Source organism: Pinus tabuliformis, chromosome 9 (assembly GCF_031772625.1).
Source record: "Pinus tabuliformis cultivar Carrire ecotype Pingquan chromosome 9, CPIR1, whole genome shotgun sequence".
In the NCBI taxonomy this organism is placed as follows: Eukaryota; Viridiplantae; Streptophyta; class Pinopsida; order Pinales; family Pinaceae; genus Pinus; species Pinus tabuliformis.
Window position 1 is genome coordinate 1,953,979,917 of NC_142307.1, and position 20,481 is coordinate 1,954,000,397.

Genomic DNA, 20,481 nt, shown 5'->3' on the forward strand with positions numbered 1-20,481 from the left:
AAATCAACAAAACAACAAAAGACCTATTCCTTTTTCTCCCAAACTTTTTCAGTGATGTGCCTTAAAGTTATACAATGATCAACTGTGGAATGTTTAGGTCTAAAACCTACTTGCCCTTTAGTACGCTTATCTCTTTCTTCTGCCCACTTCCTAATTTTGTTTTTGGGCATGCTTCCAAATAGATTTGCAAACAAAGGGTTTATCATGATGGTCCTATAATTGGAGGGATTATTGACGTCACTGCTCTTGAAAAGAGGTATTGCAAGATTAGTTGTCCAATCTGTGGGGAGCCCTTGTTGTATGGTGTTGTTGAAGATTTTTGTAACATGAGGTGCAAGAATCTTTGAGCCCCACTATATTCTGCTTGGAGTTCAGCTAATTATTTTTCTTTTCCAACACCCACTTCTTGATACCCATCTCTACCACTTGTATCGTGAAGAGTTCAGTATCAGTGTTGACCAAGGGGGGAGGGTCAAACTTGGGAACCTGCTCATAGAGTTGTTTTGCATAGTCCAACCATTTAGAAGTTGTAATATTATTTCCAATTTGTATCTTTTTTGGTTGGAGCTCCTTCCAAAATAATTTGGGATTATTTATCCCAAGGAAGATTAGTTCTTCCCTCCTTGAAACCATGAAATCGACCCTTTTCTTGCTTAATAACTACTTGTAAGCTTTGATATTTATGTTATCCTTGTTTGACTCTTTTCACATTATCCTTGCCTTTTTGCATTCCTCATCAAACCAAGCATTAACCGAAAAGAAATTTGTTTCAGACTTCTTAATTTTTGCTCTTGTGCACTTTGCAAGTGCACATTGAATTAAATGTGTTAATTCATGATTTTTTTTTCTCGGCAAATTCTAACTACTATTATATTAATATTTACAAAGAAGATTTACAAACATGACAGCTGGCCGCCCAGAGTCACGAATGTCTCCATGGGCGGTGAGGAGTGACTCTTAACTATGCCTCTCTGGACATTTGAAGCAGAAAGAACAAAAATCTTGATCACCTGACAGATAGATACCAGACTGACTCCATGGTAGCCCGCGCAGGGGTTCTTCAAAACGACATCATGACAGCCCACGCAGGGGATTTTTAACAGAAACTTGTGGATAGACCAGACTGTGAAACCAAAATCAAAAAACTTAACATAATGTCCGGCACCTTCGTGCCCGCCACGGCTGTGGAGTCCGCCTGCGGGACTTGACGACAGACCAAGCAAAAGAGCAACGAGTATCAAATTATAACTACTAACCATTAACCCAGAACCGACCAGAAAAAACCACACCTGAAGGAAGGCAGCCCGAACTCGGAGGTAGCTTTGGGAGCTATATCCCAGGTTTCTCTTCCTCAATTGTGCGCCAACCCTCTCCTTCTGCCAGCCCTTCCCATCTCGCCATGGGATTCTGCGAGGGGGAGTGCATCTCCTGGTCACAAAATTGAGAAGGGAACCGAGGATGGTAGCCGCTGGAAGTACCCGCCACCGTTGAGGATTCCCCAATTGGGGCTTTGCCTTTTCCGCTCTCAGCTCTGTCAGCTGCTCTTGACGATTCTCCCATAGGAAGCTTCTCTTTGCCACGCCCTGAGTCATCCTCCGCCATAACCAGTGATGACTCTTCCTCATTGTCCTCTGGGTTCTTGGTAAAGAGTACAGTGATGTGGGCTTTAATGCCTGCATTCTCCTTGGAGCTTCCCAGAGTGAAAACGACCGTTCCCAAAGCTGGGAGCTGTGGCTCTCCATCATCAGCGCCTCCCACCTCCATAAATTGGCTAGCTGGAATAGGAATTGCTCCCATTCGGCGATAGCAATAACAACAACAATAGTGGTGGTGTCTGTCAGCTGCAGGGGGACGGGAGGCCTCTCCCCGCCTATGTCCTCTCCTGCAAGGCATACGCTCCCGAACACGCACCATAATTTCCTTCCTCTCCGCGAATTGTTTACAACAGCAAGAACAGGGCCGTTCCACCTCTCGGCTCTCCCAACGTATAACCCAAGAAATCTCAACTGACTGTTTACAGCAATCGTAATGCACTGGTATGAAGCCAGCCTCCCCCTGGTATTCCACCACCTCACCACAGTGAGTTCTCTCAATGCGAAATGCGCCCAACACCCTCCGGCAACTAGACTTAAACTCATTCCCATGACAACTGATGGTACCAGCATTGAATGCGAACCTCAGGCGCAGCCACTCCTCCCTCGACTCCATTAATGGAACCTTAAACATTCCTTTTGCCGATGCAGCAACGGCTTGGGGCATTTAACGCCCGTCCCTCGTCACGTGGTCGCCCGTGCTCTGCATGTGGCAAGGCTTCAGCGCCAGCTAAGTCACCCGCATCCGGGATGTGTTAATTCATGATTATGAAGGTTGTGAATTGTAATTTTCTCCTTCTCGAAGAGCCACTCTAGCGTCATTTTGAAGGTATTAAAATTTTTTGGGGTCAAAAGAATTTTTCCCTGTGGGAGATTTTGTTGGACATGCTGAATTTTTGACTCTAATTTTTTCTTTCCAATCCAAGAGAAACATAAATAAATTGGCTTGTGATCGGATTCCCACAGTTTATCTCCAATAAAAACTTCCTCCAGTTTCTCAGAGAAACCATGCGAGCAAATTACATAATCTACCACACTTGCTCCATTGTAATTATTGCAAGTGAAATTACCGGACTTTGCCCATCTAGTCAAGCCATTACAAATGAATAAATTAGAGGCCCCACATAGAATAAGCAATTGTTCACCAAATAGATTGCAGCCCTTGTCCTTTGAAATTCTTTCCCACTGATGATTACTTTCTTCTGTAAGCCAAATAGGGTCACGATCATCTATACAACAAAGAATGCTAGCTTGCTCACTTGCAGTCCTAGCATTGAAGTCACCCACTATAAGGACTTCACCTAGCTATGAATATGTTGCAATATCCGATTTTAAGGCTGCAAATGGATCTTTGTGGTCAAGCCCTCTACCTTTGTAGATTTTTGAAACCTGCAACGCAAAATAGCATGCTGCAATTCTGATGTGGTTTCCATTTTCTGATATTTTAAGCCAAATGAATTTCTTATTTGAGTCTTCTTTTTCTAACTGAATGAGACGGCATTCTTTCTTCCTTACTAAAACCATGATACCCTCGTGCCCATTGCCATTCCTTGCTGCCTTGTTCCACACTACCATCTTCCAGTATCCTTCAAACAGAGGTGTTTTTCACCCTCCATGCTCATGTGTTTCTATGAGGCAAATTATGTCTCTATCTTCAACAATAAGCCCTAACCCAGGTCCTCGTCTCCATGGGTAACCTCTGTAATTCCAACAAACTAATCTTAAGGAAACATGGTTATGACTTGATTGCTATTTATTTTGACATGCAAGACTCACATTTGAGTCTTTGTCTTTGCTTTCCCATACTGACCTTGCTTTCTGATTTCCAGTTGAAGAGTTTGTTGCCTCTTCTTTATTACCATCTTGCTGCTCTATTTTGGAAGGAGGTCCAAATCACGCTATCGCAGCTTTGCCTTTATAAATCCATGCTCTCTTGCCTTCATCTCTTGCTGCCCTAACCTTTAAAATTTCCTCCCTTCATTCCTCCTGTTGTTTTACAGTTAAATCTTCTTGTAGGAAAAAACGAGAACCCCTCAAGAGGTGTTTCTTGCTTAGAATTGATATATTTATCATGCAAGCTAGGAATAATGACTTTTATGGGCCTGGCTCTCTCCCTGTTAAACTTACCCACCCTCCATGCTTGGCATATTTGTTCTTGCCATAGAAACTTGTCTTTCAAGAAGTCTCTTGCAAGGTTAAGAGTACATTCATTTTTCCCATAGTCCTTCACCCATTTAATAATTATGTGTGCTGCCCTATTTTGTCTTTCCTTTCCTTCACTATCTTTCATCTTGTCAACCTAAATATTTGTTTCTCCTTCCTTATTAGAAAAATTACTAATAACTTGAGCCCAAGTTTTGGAAACTTTGGTGGAATCTCCTTTCGTTTCTTCTCCGACGTTCTCTTCATGGTTGTTTATTTGGGCAATCATTTTCCTTTTATCCTGTGATGATTTCACATTCACCACTTCTATACTTTCCACTACATATTTCTTTATGTTTTTCACATCCGCCTTCATGCATTTCCATTCTATCTTTCCTATCAGGAGCACTTCCTATAGCAATGCCACTTGTTCTTTTAAAACTTTATTGCTTTTGCTAAAGCCTTGTTCTCAACTGCTATTATATGAATTTTATGATCTCTTTCTTGCCCTCTAGCTTCTAAAACTTCCAACCTTTGTTTAGAATTTAACAATTCTTTCACATAAGGATCAGATGACTAGGTGAGAGGTGTGGATGTAGGACTATATAAGCCAGAATCACAATGACTTTTCCTCTGGACTTCTTATTGCCACATGCTTGTAGAGGAGACTTGTTTGAGTGCTTCTTGCGAAGGGCTCGAGTACTCTTCTTTTTAGACCGTTTCTTCCTTATTTTCTCCCATTTTAAATGGGCTATTCTTTGTTTTAAAACGCCCCGATATTGTTTGGCATTGACCCAAACCCAATTCCTAGCTTTGGCGAATGAGACAATTTTCACTTGTCCTAAATCATTTGTCTCCACATGTTTTGAAATTTCTTGTTCCTTTGTCATGTTTGAATGCATTTGTTGTCCAACCTATTTCGAGAAGTAGGTCTATAAATTGCGAAGAGTTGTTCGCACTGCTCCCTGTTGTTCAGATTATTGTTGCTCCTTGCTCATTGCTTGATACTTCTGCTGCATAAAAGCTCCCTTCTCTCACACTGTTCACTGCTCACTACTCTCATTGCGGACCACACTGCTCTGCTCACACTACTCGGACAACTAAATATTAGAGCCACAAAACAAAACACAACAAAACCCTGTTACTTTACCCATCTTAGAGTCATTGTTTCCTCTCGAGGCTCGATGCCAGTGATCACATCAAAATTCACGGCGTGCTAAATATTCATGGCGATACAGATGTTGGTGAATTGTTCTAGTTGTCGGACACCGTTGTAACTGCCGATGGGGGCGAAGAAGATACAGTGCTTTGTGTGTAAAGAGATTACTCGCATTGCAAAATACATTGTCCCCAACAATTAGGCATGGATAGGATAAAAATTACTCAAAATACCTCTGCTTCGGATTCTTCAACACAACATTGTGTTGAGAGGCTTCGGGGGACTTTGAATTGACTCGCAAGATGATGTTAAAACCTATTTCCATAAATTGTTTCTAGAAACCATGACAGTGTAAAATAATCCATCCTCTCGCTTGCAGGATCCCTGGGTTCCATAATTCGCCTCCTCATTTCGCTTTCTATAAAGATGACTAAAGATTCTGAATCTAAAATCTTGGGAGAAATGCACTGCAATGTGCCAGACATCCAGCTATATACAATCTTGGAATCACGAGATATTGTCAGTTCTTCCATACCTTTCTCCTATGTGATGAATGTTAGTATAGCGATTTCTTTGTTTCACTGAAATTATTTGTGCAATGACCAAGCCTAAACCAGGAGGTGATCCTCTTTTTTGTTGGCAGGATAAAGACACCACCCACACCTCCCCTTCCAGGGTTTCCTTCTGAGGTGTCATAACAGTATCCATATGTTGGTTGATGATCAGTTCTGGAATCCAATTCTGACATTTTACCTTGGGTAACCCTTTCAAGCCGATGGTGGATTGTTTAGCATGTAGAAATCCTGTGTTGGCTGTCTAATTATACCCTCGAATATCGCTTCATTTTGGCACATGCATGCTTGCTATGTATACAAAAAATGAAATGGGACGTGCTAGACCAAAGGCATCTGAATGTGAGTTCTGCGGTGATCATTTTTTGGTTAAGGGGTTATGGCATCCACTACACGGGGTTAGCCTCAAGAAAACTTTTCAGTAATACTAGTCAACCTCCCAAGGACAACCACGCGTGACTTCATAGAGAGATCCTTCTCTATATTCTCTGTCAATCACTTCCAATTTGCTATTCTGGAATCATTAGTCTCAATGTGGAAGCCCAAATACTGAAAGAATAATTTAAAAGTAGTAGTGGCAAAAGAGAGAAATTTTTCAATCATCTGACTTTGGGATTGTGAGACCATATGAAATGAGATTGTAGAAATTTGTTGGAAATACTGAGAGGGGGTGAATCAATATTTCTTTCAATTGTTCTATTATGCTAGTTAAGATTTTTATCACAAGTTAAACTAGAACACAAGAAACGAAACATTTTTTTTTTATTGATGAATATAGTGAGGATTCCAATCCTCTAAAACAAATCACAAGCTCCAACTTGTAAAAAAAAATATCTAACTCCTTCAATGCTCCAACCTTGAACAAATCCAATCGCCAACATGGTCAAAATGAAGATTACATTCCTCTCAACAAATCCAAGCACCAACTTGGTCAAAATGAGGACTCCAATCCTCCTAGGCTCCAACCTTTTCCAAATAGACTTCAAAGACTTCTGCAAGGTGTCTCCAAAATAAGTTTCAAATATACATCAAAAGAGGCCTACAAGACATGCTTCAAATCATGTGCCTTCTGGTTTTGGACATGGTCATCCGACTATTTGGGAGGAGACTCCCAATAGACCACGAGAAAAGAAATTAAAAATTTCTTGTGGCATGAGCCAGAGGAATGTGAAATTTTATCTATTGCAGCGATTGGGAATTATTTTGCTAACACAAATATTAATTATGTAGTTTATTTGCTATCACAAATAACGAATAAACTGCAACATTCACCATAAAAATACTGCAGAAAATAAAATACTGGAAACTGAGAAATTCTAGCACACACAATAAATTTGACATAGTTATTTCTTTTAAGAAAAGTCTTTCGGTAGAAATCACATAAGAAAAAATTTTGGCCGACGCGTTTCGAACCAACAAGTGTGGTTCATAATGAGGACCAGATGAAGAGGTAGACCATGGCAAAAGCTTAATTAGAGAGCAATGTAGAGACATAATTTCAAGTAACGGCTATATTTGAACAATAATATTTAAATTATGATATTAATTTATTAATATATTAAAAATAAGTATTATCTAGTAACAGTTATACTAAACGTATAGTTTTTGAAAAAATATATTTTAATTTATTTATTGAAACCAAATATTACTAGTTTTCGAAAAATAATATTTAAATAATGATATTAGTTTATTAATTTATTAAAAATATTAATATGTAACGGCTAGTTTTTGAAAAATAATATTGAAATTGTGATATTAGTTTATTACTTTATTAAAAACAAATAATAATAAGTAACCGCTATATTAAACAACTAGTTTTTGAGAAATAATATTTAAATTAAAAAGAAAAAAAGAATGAAGTCAAAATTTAAAGGAGGGGAGTCAAAAAATTATAAAAATGAGTGAAGACCCTAATCAAGACAAGGTCATTTGATAGATAATTAATGGAAATAAAATAAACTAAATTAAAAATAGAAACAAATATATATATATATATATATATATATATATATATATATATATCCAAAGAAAAGTAATAAATAAATAAAACGGGGTCAATAATAAAATATGGGGCTCATGCCCATTTAACAAATAACAAAAATACTAAAAGGAGTTAAGAACAACTAGGACGATAAAATACATAAAAAAACACGAAGGATCAAGAAAATAAACTCTAATGAAGAATAAATCAACAAAAAATACTATAAAAAGGACACCAATACCTACATAGACAAACAAACAAACAAAATAAATCGCAAAAAGAAGCCTAGAAAACTAGGAGGATAGGACAGAGACCCAACTTCTACTAATATTCCAACCATCATCTTTATTCAAATTATTGGGTCTTTTTTCAATTTCTAGGGCCTACCTCAATTTACGATGATGGAAATGACTAGCCCTAGCAACGACTTGGGCTTCCTCAATGCAGATGCGATGCTTAGATTTATCTACACGCTCCGCCAAAGTAGAGGAGTGGATCCTCCCTTCTTGCTTGATGTCAGCAATATGCTCACGAATCCCTTGATTAATCAAAGAGCCGTGCCTTTCCCTTTGTCTCTGCGAGAAATCTGATGCACATCTGGCCGCTGTGGCGCAAATGGGGCAGCTTCCGGATTCAAACCAGTGTTCTGGAAAGGCTGGTTTGGAATGGAAGCCGACTGCCCAGCAACAGATTGAGTGGAGCGATTTCCTCGGCGGAACCGCCCCCTGCCCATCCCGTTTTTTGGCCGGGATTGCAAAGACTGCTGCTGCTGCTGCCTCTGAGGGTGACTGCGCAGTTGCTGGGGCTGACTGCGCAGTTGCTGGGGCTGACTGCGCAGAGGCCTCTTTTGGCTGCGCAGAGACTGCTGCTGCTGCTGCTGTGGAGGCTGGCCATGCTGCTGTCGCTGCTGGGGCTGTCTACGCTGCTGCTGCTGCTGCTGCTGTCTATGCTGCTGTTGCTGCTGCTGCCGAGGTGAAGTGCCGGGAGATTGAAGCTCAATAAGAAAAGCAAGCTGGTCTTGCATTTCCCGTTGCTGCTGCTGCAAAGGCTTCAAGGTGGCATCGATTTTCTGTTGCTGGGCCTGGAAAGATTTTGCAACTTCTTTCTGGACCAAAACAGAAATCGCTTCTTCTCTGGGAATATCATTAGCTTGCTTAGCTAATTCTTCCCGAGCAGCATTTCGGGCGGCTTGAGCAGCAACTCTGGCGGAACGTCGTTCAACTAGCTCAATTTGGAATTCATTGACCTTGTGATGGTAAGAAGACAAGGCCAGTGAAGTCCAATGAGCAGCAACAATGCTGCCTTCAATCGGACCGGTAGGGCTAGTGAACGGAATATGCTGGAACGGCTCGGCAAGTTGGTGAAGCTTATTTTCAAAATCTGAAGCAAGCTGGGAAACCCTAGCTTCATTTTGCTCCACAATAGATTGCTCATGCCGTAAATAAAGTTCATGGCAATCTCTTCGATATCTGGCAGTAAGGGCTTCAAGACCACTTTTGAGAGCATCATTGGTGTCAGGATCAGAAGCTACAAGACCCGGTGATTTAACCATAAGGCTTTGAATAACACGGTTGTCTTGCTGAAGAGCTAATAATTTCTCAACAAGCGACTGAGATTTCATTAAAATTTCAGTGGCTTTTTGGAAATCTTTTACTGCACAAGAAATAACTTCGGCCCAGGAATTTGGCATCGGCGGAAAATCATCATTTGCTGAATGCTGGTGAACTGAAGACGGTCCCGGATGGGCAAAAGAAACAGAAGGACCCCCCTGCGCAGTAGTAGGAAACCCCTGCGCAGCAACTGAAGGGCCCTGCGCAGCAACAGAAGAGGGCTGCGCAGTTCTGGGAGGGTACTGCGCAGTCTCTGGAGGGGGCTGCGCAGTACCTTCATTTGCTCCGGAAACCCGATGACCCGCCATATTTGCAACACCGAAAAATGCTTGCTCAATATCTTGAGGAGTGAGAGCGTTTTCCCGGATGATTTGCTGCACAATACCGCCGAGCTTGCTTATGGCAGAATCTTGTTCAGGATGATCAAGATCGACAGAGCCAGACCTGGATCTAGTAACAGGACCGGTATAGTTCCGCACCATGGACAATGATTAGGGCTAAAACAGCAAAGAGAGTAAGGTGGGAACAAAACCGAACAAAATACCCAGTTACATGTAAAGAAATTGCCGGAAATTGAAAAACATGTAAAAAATGCAAAAGTTGCAAAAGTTGCAAATTGCAAGAATTGCAAAATTGCAAAAGTTGCAAACCGAGACAAATGCAAAAAATGCTAAAGGACAAGATTATGCAAAACACATAATAGACAAGAAACAGATCTTTGTATTCATCAAACTAGTTTCGTCCTCAACGGGACTCATCAGTGATACAAAGAAAATGAGCTACTTGTTGTCCTTATATAGCAAAAGCGGACAGGGCAAGTGCATGGTAAGTGGTACATGGTATTTTTTGCAACCATGGTATGGGCACATGGTTTTTTACTTTTTAATTTTTTAATATTAAAATATTTAAAAATATTTTAAATATTAAAAATTAAAAAATAAGAGTAAAAAATAGCTAAAAAATAGCTCTCCTCATGCAAAAAATCTGAAAAAATCATGTACTGCTCCTGGAAGAAGAATGCACTGCTCCTGTAGAAGATCATGGCCGGGGGTCGGAACTGCTCATGTAAAAAGTCCCGATCTTGCGCGGATTCCGCCAACAAATCAAGGGCTTGGGAATATGCTGAAGCAAAGGGTGACGCTGGAACTCTCCATGCAGTTTAGGGTTTAGGGTTTAGGGTTTAGGGTTTACGCTAGTTATGTTTTCTTTTCTTAGAGAAAACCACTACTTTCGTTTTGCTAATATTGACTTGCATCCCCACACTTATACAAAAATGCTCAAGGGATAGTAAGTGCCCTTGCAAACCAAGAGCTGATTCAACAATTAGAATAAGGCCATCTGCATACAAAATAACCTTATAACAAACTTGCCCAAATAGATACCATCACCCCCTTACGAATTTAACCACTCCTCAAGCTTGTCGATATATAAACCAAAAAGGGTAGGAGACAATGGGCAACCTTGCTTGACCCCGATATTGCTTCTAAAACTTTTAGAAATTCCTGCTGAAGTCCTAATTTTAAATTTCACCTCTTCATATAGCCTATGCACAACTGCTCTCAAATGTTTAGGAACCCCAAGTTCCCCCATTCTGTGCCAAAGTTTATCCCTAGGAACCGAGTCAACCGCTTTTCTAAAATCAACAAAACAACAAAATACTTATTCCTTTTTCTCCCAAACTTTTTCAGTGATGTGCCTTAAAGTTATACAATGATCAACTGTGGAATGTTTAGGTCTAAAATCTACTTGCCCTTTAGTACGCTTATCTCTTTCTTCTGCCCACTTCCTAATTTTGTTTTTGGGCATGCTTCCAAATAGATTTGCAAACAAAGGGTTTATCATGATGGTCCTATAATTGGAGGGATTATTGACGTCACTGCTCTTGAAAAGAGGTATTGCAAGATTAGTTGTCCAATCTGTGGGGAGCCCTTGTTGTATGATGTTGTTGAAGATTTTTGTAACATGAGGTGCAAGAATCTTTGAGCCCCACTATATTCTGCTTGGAGTTCAGCTAATTATTTTTCTTTTCCAACACCCACTTCTTGATACCCATCTCTACCACTTGTATCGTGAAGAGTTCAGTATCAGTGTTGACCAAGGGGGGAGGGTCAAACATGGGAACCTGCTCATAGAGTTGTTTTGTATAGTCCAACCATTTAGAAGTTGTAATATTATTTCCAATTTGTATCTTTTTTGGTTGGAGCTCCTTCCAAAATAATTTGGGATTATTTATCCCAAGGAAGATTAGTTCTTCCCTCCTTGAAACCATGAAATCGACCCTTTTCTTGCTTAATAACTACTTGTAAGCTTTGATATTTATGTTATCCTTGTTTGACTCTTTTCACATTATCCTTGCCTTTTTGCATTCCTCATCAAACCAAGCATTAACTGAAAAGAAATTTGTTTCAGACTTCTTAATTTTTGCTCTTGTGCACTTTGCAAGTGCACATTGAATTAAATGTGTTAATTCATGATTATGAAGGTTGTGAATTGTAATTTTCTCCTTCTCGAAGAGCCTCTCTAGAGCCATTTGAAGGTATTACAATTTTCTGGGGTCAAAAGAATTTTTCCCTGTGGGAGATTTTGTTGGACATGCTGAATTTTTGACTCTAATTTTTTCTTTCCAATCCAAGAGAAACATAAATAAATTGGCTTGTGATCGGATTCCCACAGTTTATCTCCAATCAAAACTTCCTCCAGTTTCTCAGAGAAACCATGCGAGCAAATTACATAATCTACCACACTTGCTCCATTGTAATTATTGCAAGTGAAATTACCGGATTTTGCCCATCTAGTCAAGCCATTACAAATGAATAAATTAGAGGCCCCACATAGAATAAGCAATTGTTCACCAAATAGATTGCAGCCCTTGTCCTTTGAAATTCTTTCCCACTGATGATTACTTTCTTCTGTAAGCCAAATAGGGTCACGATCATCTATACAACAAAGAATGCTAGCTTGCTCACTTGCAGTCCTAGCATTGAAGTCACCCACTATAAGGACTTCACCTAGCTGTGAATATGTTGCAATATCCGATTTTAAGGCTGCAAATGGATCTTTGTGGTCAAGCCCTCTACCTTTGTAGATTTTTGAAACCTGCAACGCAAAATAGCATGCTGCAATTCTGATGTGGTTTCCATTTTCTGATATTTTAAGCCAAATGAATTTCTTATTTGAGTCTTCTTTTTCTAACTGAATGAGATGACGTTCTTTCTTCCTTACTAAAACCATGATACCCCCGTGCCCATTTCCATTCCTTGCTGCCTTGTTCCACACTACCATCTTCCAGTATCCTTCAAACAGAGGTGTTTTGCACCCTCCATGCTCATGTGTTTCTATGAGGCAAATTATGTCTCTATATTCAACAATAAGCCCTAACCCAGGTCCTCGTCTCCATGGGTAACCTCTGTAATTCCAACAAACTAATCTTAAGGAAACATGGTTATGACTTGATTGCTATTTATTTTGACATGCAAGACTCACATTTGAGTCTTTGTCTTTGCTTTCCCATACTGACCTTGCTTTTTGATTTCCAGTTGAAGAGTTTGTTGCCTCTTCTTTATTACCATCTTGCTGCTCTATTTTGGAAGGAGGTCCAAATCACACTATCACAACTTTGCCTTTATAAATCCATGCTCTCTTGCCTTCATCTCTTGCTGCCCTAACCTTTAAAATTTCCTCCCTTCTTTCCTCCTGTTGTTTTACAGTTAAATCTTCTTGTAGGAAAAAACGAGAACCCCTCAAGAGATGTTTCTTGCTTAGAATTGATATATTTATCATGCAAGCTAGGAATAATGACTTTTATGGGCCTGTCTCTCTCCCTGTTAAACTTACCCACCCTCCATGCTTGGCATATTTGTTCTTGCCATAGAAACTTGTCTTTCAAGAAGTCTCTTGCAAGGTCAAGAGTACATTCATTTTTCCCATAGTCCTTCACCCGTTTAATAATTATGTGTGCTGCCCTATTTTGTCTTTCCTTTCCTTCACTATCTTTCATGTTGTCAACCTAAATATTTGTTTCTCCTTCCTTATTAGAAAAATTACTAATAACTTGAGCCCAAGTTTTGGAAACTTTGGTGGAATCTCCTTTCGTTTCTTCTCCGACGTTCTCTTCATGGTTGTTTATTTGGGCAATCATTTTCCTTTTATCCTGTGATGATTTCACATTCACCACTTCTATACTTTCCACTACATATTTCTTTATGTTTTTCACATCCGCCTTCATGCATTTCCATTCTATCTTTCCTATCAGGAGCACTTCCTATAGCAATGCCACTTGTTCTTTTAAAACTTTATTTCTTTTGCTAAAGCCTTGTTCTCGACTGCTATTATATGAATTTTATGATCTCTTTCTTGCCCTCTAGCTTCTAAAACTTCCAACCTTTGTTTAGAATTTAACAATTCTTTCACATAAAGATCAGATGACCAGGTGAGAGGTGTGGATGTAGGACTATATAAGCCAGAATCACAATGACTTTTCCTCTGGACTTCTTATTGCCACATGCTTGTAGAGGAGACTTGTTTGAGTGCTTCTTGCGAAGGGCTCGAGTACTCTTCTTTTTAGACCGTTTCTTCCTTATTTGCTCCCATTTTAAATGGGCTATTCTTTGTTTTAAAACGCCCCGATATTGTTTGGCATTGACCCAAACCCAATTCCTAGCTTTGGCGAATGAGACAATTTTCACTTGTCCTAAATCATTTGTCTCCACATGTTTTGAAATTTCTTGTTCCTTTGTCATGTTTGAATGCATTTGTTGTCCAACCTATTTCGAGAAGTAGGTCTATAAATTGCGAAGAGTTGTTCGCACTGCTCCCTGTTGTTCAGATTATTGTTGCTCCTTGCTCATTGCTTGATACTTCTGCTGCATAAAAGCTCCCTTCTCTCACACTGTTCACTGCTCACTACTCTCATTGCTGACCACACTGCTCTGCTCACACTACTCGGACAACTAAATATTAGAGCCACAAAACAAAACACAACAAAACCCTGTTATTTTACCCATCTTAGAGTCATTGTTTCCTCTCGAGGCTCGATGCCAGTGATCACATCAAAATTCACGGCGTGCTAAATATTCATGGCGATGCAGATGTTGGTGAATTGTTCTAGTTGTTGGACACCGTTGTAACTACCGATGGGGGCGAAGAAGATACAGTGCTTTGTGTGTAAAGAGATTACTCGCATTGCAGAATATGTTGTCCCCAACAATTAGGCATGGATAGGATAAAAATTACTCAAAATACCTCTGCTTCGGATTCTTCAACACAACATTGTGTTGAGAGGCTTCGGGGGACTTTGAATTGACTCGCAAGATGATGTTAAAACCTATTTCCATAAATTGTTTCCAGAAACCATGACAATGTAAAATAATCCATCCTCTCGCTTGCAGGATCCCTGGGTTCCATAATTCACCTCCTCATTTCGCTTTCTATAAAGATGACTAAAGATTCTGAATCTAAAAGCTTGGGAGAAATGCACTGCAATGTGCCAGACATCCAGCTATATACAATCTTGGAATCACGAGATATTGTCAGCTCTTCCATACCTTTCTCCTATGCGATGAATGTTAGTATAGCGATTTCTTTGTTTCACTGAAATTATTTGTGCAATGACCAAGCCTAAACCAGGAGGTGATCCTCTTTTTTGTTGGCAGGATAAAGACACCACCCACACCTCCCCTTCCAGGGTTTCCTTCTGAGGTGTCATAACAGTATCCATATGTTGGTTGATGATCAGTTCTGGAATCCAATTCTGACATTTTACCTTGGGTAACCCTTTCAAGCCGATGGTGGATTGTTTAGCATGTAGAAATCCTGTGTTGGCTGTCTAATTATACCCTCGAATATCGCTTCATTTTGGCACATGCATGCTTGCTATGTATACAAAAAATGAAATGGGACGTGCTAGACCAAAGGCATCTGAATGTGAGTTCTGTGGTGATCATTTTTTGGTTGAGGGGTTATGGCATCCACTACACGGGGTTAGCCTCAAGAAAACTTTTCAGTAATACTAGTCAACCTCCCAAGGACAACCACGCATGACTTCATAGAGAGATCCTTCTCTATATTCTCTGTCAATCACTTCCAATTTGCTATTCTGGAATCATTAGTCTCAATGTGGAAGCCCAAATACTGAAAGAATAATTTAAAAGTAGCAGTGGCAAAAGAGAGAAATTTTTCAATCATCTGACTTTGGGATTGTGAGACCATATGAAATGAGATTGTAGAATTTTGTTGGAAATACTGAGAGGGGGTGAATCAATATTTCTTTCAATTGTTCTATTATGCTAGTTAAGATTTTTATCACAAGTTAAACCAGAACACAAGAAACGAAACAATTTTTTTTTATTGATGAATATAGTGAGGATTCCAATCCTCTAAAACAAATCACAAGCTCCAACTTGTAAAAAAAAATATCTAACTCCTTCAATGCTCCAACCTTGAACAAATCCAAGCGCCAACATGGTCAAAATGAAGACTACATTCCTCTCAACAAATCCAAGCACCAACTTGGTCAAAATGAGGATTCCAATCCTCCTAGGCTCCAACCTTTTCCAAATAGACTTCAAAGACTTCTGCAAGGTGTCTCCAAAATAAGTTTCAAATATACATCAAAAGAGGCCTACAAGACCTGCTTCAAATCATGTGCCTTCTGGTTTTGGACATGGTCATCCGACTATTTGGGAGGAGACTCCCAATAGACCACGAGAAAAGAAATTAAAAATTTCTTGTGGCATGAGCCAGAGGAATGTGAAATTTTATCTATTGCAGCGATTGGAAATTATTTTGCTAACACAAATATTAATTATGTAGTTTATTTGCTATGACAAATAACGAATAAACTGCAACATTCACCATAAAAATACTGCAGAAAATAAAATACTGGAAACTGAGAAATTCTAGCACACACAATAAATTTGACATAGTTATTTCTTTTAAGAAAAGTCTTTCGGTAGAAATCACATAAGAAAAAATTTTGGCCGACGCGTTTCGAACCAACAAGTGTGGTTCATCATGAGGACCAGATGAAGAGGTAGACCATGGAAAAAGCTTAATTAGAGAGCAATGTAGTGACATAATTTCAAGTAACGACTATATTTGAACAATAATATTTAAATTATGATATTAATTTATTAATATATTAAAAATAAGTATTATCCAGTAACAGTTATACTAAACGTATAGTTTTTGAAAAAATATATTTTAATTTATTTATTGAAACCAAATATTACGAGTTTTCGAAAAATAATATTTAAATAATGATATTAGTTTATTAATTTATTAAAAATATTAATATGTAACGGCTAGTTTTTGAAAAATAATATTGAAATTGTGATATTAGTTTATTACTTTATTAAAAACAAATAATAATAAGTAACCGCTATATTAAACAACTAGTTTTTGAGAAATAATATTTAAATTAAAAAGAAAAAAAGAATGAAGTCAAAATTTAAAGGAGGGGAGTCAAAAAATTATAAAAATGAGTGAAGACCCTAATCAAGACAAGGTCATTTGATAGATAATTAATGGAAATAAAATAAACTAAATTAAAAATAGAAACAAATATATATATATATATATATATATATATATATATATATATATATATATATATATATATATATATATATCCAAAGAAAAGTAATAAATAAATAAAACGGGGTCAACAATAAAATATGGGGCTCATGCCCATTTAACAAATAACAAAAATACTAAAAGGAGTTAAGAACAACTAGGACGATAAAATACATAAAACAACACGAAGGATCAAGAAAATAAACTCTAATGAAGAATAAATCAACAACAAATACTATAAAAAGGACACCAATACCTACATAGACAAACAAACAAACAAAATAAATCGCAAAAATAAGCCTAGAAAACTAGGAGGATAGGACAGAGACCCAACTTCTACTAATATTCCAACTATCATCTTTATTCAAATTATTGGGTATTTTTTCAATTTCTAGGGCCTACCTCAATTTACGATGATGGAAATGACTAGCCCTAGCAACGACTTGGGCTTCCTCAATGCAGATGCGATGCTTAGATTTATCTGCATGCTCCGCCAAAGTAGAGGAGTGGATCCTCCCTTCTTGCTTGATGTCAGCAATATGCTCACGAATCCCTTGATTAATCAAGTGACTAGTCTCACCAATGTAGGGAATCCCACAAGAGTATGGGATAACGTAAACACCCTTGATGTTCTTGGGGTTAGTTTTTGGACCAATGTCCAAATCCAACTTGGGAAAGTAGGTGCAACATATGAGTGTTTTTATTATTGATATTTAGTAGAAATTCTGAGTACAATAATTTAGATGCCCAACTAGCAATCTAATCTAAAGAAAATACTGGCAAAAATGTTGTGAGAATTTTCTCTCACCCCACAACTATTTTCTGCCTTTGAAATAACTTCCCCAACCTCTGCATTGGGCTAACTTTGTCACCCTCTATGTAGAGCCTACGCTGGTCCTCTAAAGATTTAAACCTTCCTTCCTTCGACTCTTTTGAGAACTAAAAAACTTCTTCTTGGAATGTTATTGCTCTCCTCTTCCTCTTGCTACTCACCCTTTCGCTCTATCTTCTCTGTTGTGTTGCTGCTACTGAGAAAATAAAACTACTTGGGCAACTCAATATCTGCATTGTGTGATTTCCATTACCACAACGACTTTATTTTATAACCAATTGTTGGAGCACCAACGACCAAGATTGAAACTCAATCAATGGCTAAGATCATTTTTGAGTCGATCCGTGTGAGTTTCTAGATGGTTCACGTCTTATCTCAGTAAATATCGATTAATTTACCATATTCCCTAAGTTTAGACCTAGGAAATATTTAAAAATCGGTTATTAATCTAATTGAGACACTTCTAGGCAGAATTTCTAGAAACGATTTCTAGGTTTTGGAGATCTCATGTATTCTAGCCTTTTTATAAAATTTCGTGATTAGAACACAGCTAATGCTACAAAAACTAACAAGGAAGCAATATATAATATATTTAATGTCTTTCCTAGTTTCTAGTAGTTTTTATAAATGTTGACTCTTTTATATTTATTAAGATATTTATTGTAAACAATATAGAAAATTTAAGTTTGAAGTTTGTAATTGGCAGTTACAACTCATTATTAATGAATTATGAATATGATGCTTTGTGAAAGTTGAAACATTTCATTTCATGTTTGATATTCTTTGTTGTGGTTTGGTATTGGTAATGGTTACAAGTACAACTTTAGTGATGACAAATGTTATATATTAAATTTTGAAAGCTTGAAACTTTAAGATTGATGAATCATGAGACTTGATATGTTGTATCATGTAACTTGTGGACATGTGGTTGATGAAGATTATAACTTCTAGATGATTGATGTTATATGGTTTAATCCTTGTTTTTATGTTTTTTATATCTAATTCATCATTCTAAATGCTTTTGTTGACATATATGCATCAAAATATATAAAAATATGCTCCTGAACCGAGAGCTTTTGAAAATGTCGCTCCTTGCTCCTGCTTCCACTCCTGCTTCCCTCTCACTGCTTGCTCCCACTCCCAAATAGCTCTGGTCTTAGGTGAGAGTTGAATCTTGGCAGGGCTTTAACAACCCCTTATTAACCAACCCAATAGGACTCATTGACAATGAGAAATAAAAGAGAGCCCACGTTGTTTCCTCTCTCTCTCTCTCTCTCTCTATATATATATATATATATATATATATATATATATATATATAGATATATATACTGTATGCTTTCAATTTATTATTTGATTTCTCATAGCCTACTCACTTGTTTTAGGGGTTATCTAAAGTTCTATTTTTGTCAGGATGTTTTTTCTTGTTGTTGATTGTTACTAACTCTTTCCTTTTTTCTTGTTATTGGTTGTTACTAACTCTTTCATTTATCCATTTCTAAATTCCTATATTGAATTCTAATGAGCTTTCAAATTATTAAGTATGCATTTAAGCATGTCCCAATGGAACTTTGGTTCCAACACAAATAATGCTTCCTTTATTCTTGGTCACATTGTTGAAGCTAGAGAGATGAGAATCTAGCAAGTCGTGCTAATATTATCTTGAGAATGTCTCTAAAAGCAATGAAACAATGGAATCTATTCTCTCTCTTGAGCTCATTGGTAAGTTTTTGTACAAATTTTTGTAGATTTGCCACAATGATAGTTGAATTGGTTAGGGTATTGTATATCATTTCCCATGTTTGTCTATGAAGATCAATTTGATCAATAGTGTGAACTTGCTTTAGATAAAAAAAAAACATGGAAGTTTTGTAATCTTTTGCGGTTTTATCATTTTGGACTTTTAGCTCTAAGAATGCTAATTGGAACATTTCTTTTTCAGGATCTAAGGCTGATAGTAGTCTATTCTTTGTAAAAGATCCTCATTTCCATAACTCATTATAAGTAATGGTTTTAAGACTAGAATTCTTCTTTTTTATCTCCATAAGTTGAGAAAAGATATCTTGTGTTATGAAACCAGCTCACAAAAAGATAGAAAAGATAGATCAACGCCTTGGAATTCAGCCTCTTTGAGGGGGCAACCTCCTTTACATTACACAAATGAATGATTCCTTGATGATTCAAATGACAAAACCTCCTTTCTATATATAGGAGTCTAAGGAGACAATATAACGTAGCCGACCTAAAAATAATAATATAAAGGCACAAAAATAATAATAGATGGATTCTATGGGGCACAATAATAACAATATGGGGACAATAGGGGCACGACAATATTAATAAGGGATACAACTACAATAGTAATGGGGTAATCACTAGTATGATAGGGACCTAACATGCCCCTCTCCTTCAAAAAAGTGTTGTCCTCAACGCTTGAGTAGTTCTGGATGCTTCTGTATAAAATTCTCATCCTCCCATGTGGAATCTTCAGCTGATAAGTTCTTCCACTTGATGAGATACTCCAAAATTGATCGATTTCGTAGCTGTCGAGTTCTTGTTTCTGTGACTGTTTCCTGTTCCAATATAATTTTTCCTTCCTCGTCAAGTTCTGGAAATATTGTTTGAACTGGGAGCTTGTTGCCTATAACCTTCTTTAAACATGAAACATGGCAAACTAGGTGGACTTGAGAAGCTGCAGGAAGCTCCAATTTATATGCCATAGTACCAATCTTTTGCAACACCTTGTACGGACCATAATACTTTGGTGATAATTTATTATCCTTCTTAGCTTGCTTGAGGGACATTTCTTTATATGTTTGTAGCCGTAGGAATACCCAATCACCTACATCAAAACTTCCTTCGCTGCAATGTTGATCTGCCTATTGTTTCATTCTATTATGCACCAACACGAGGTTATCCTTTAAGAGTTGGAGGACTTTTTGTTGATGCTCGATGTGATGTTCCACTGCTTGAACCTTAGAATTTTCTCTTAAATATGATGTGATGGATGGTGGCTGATAT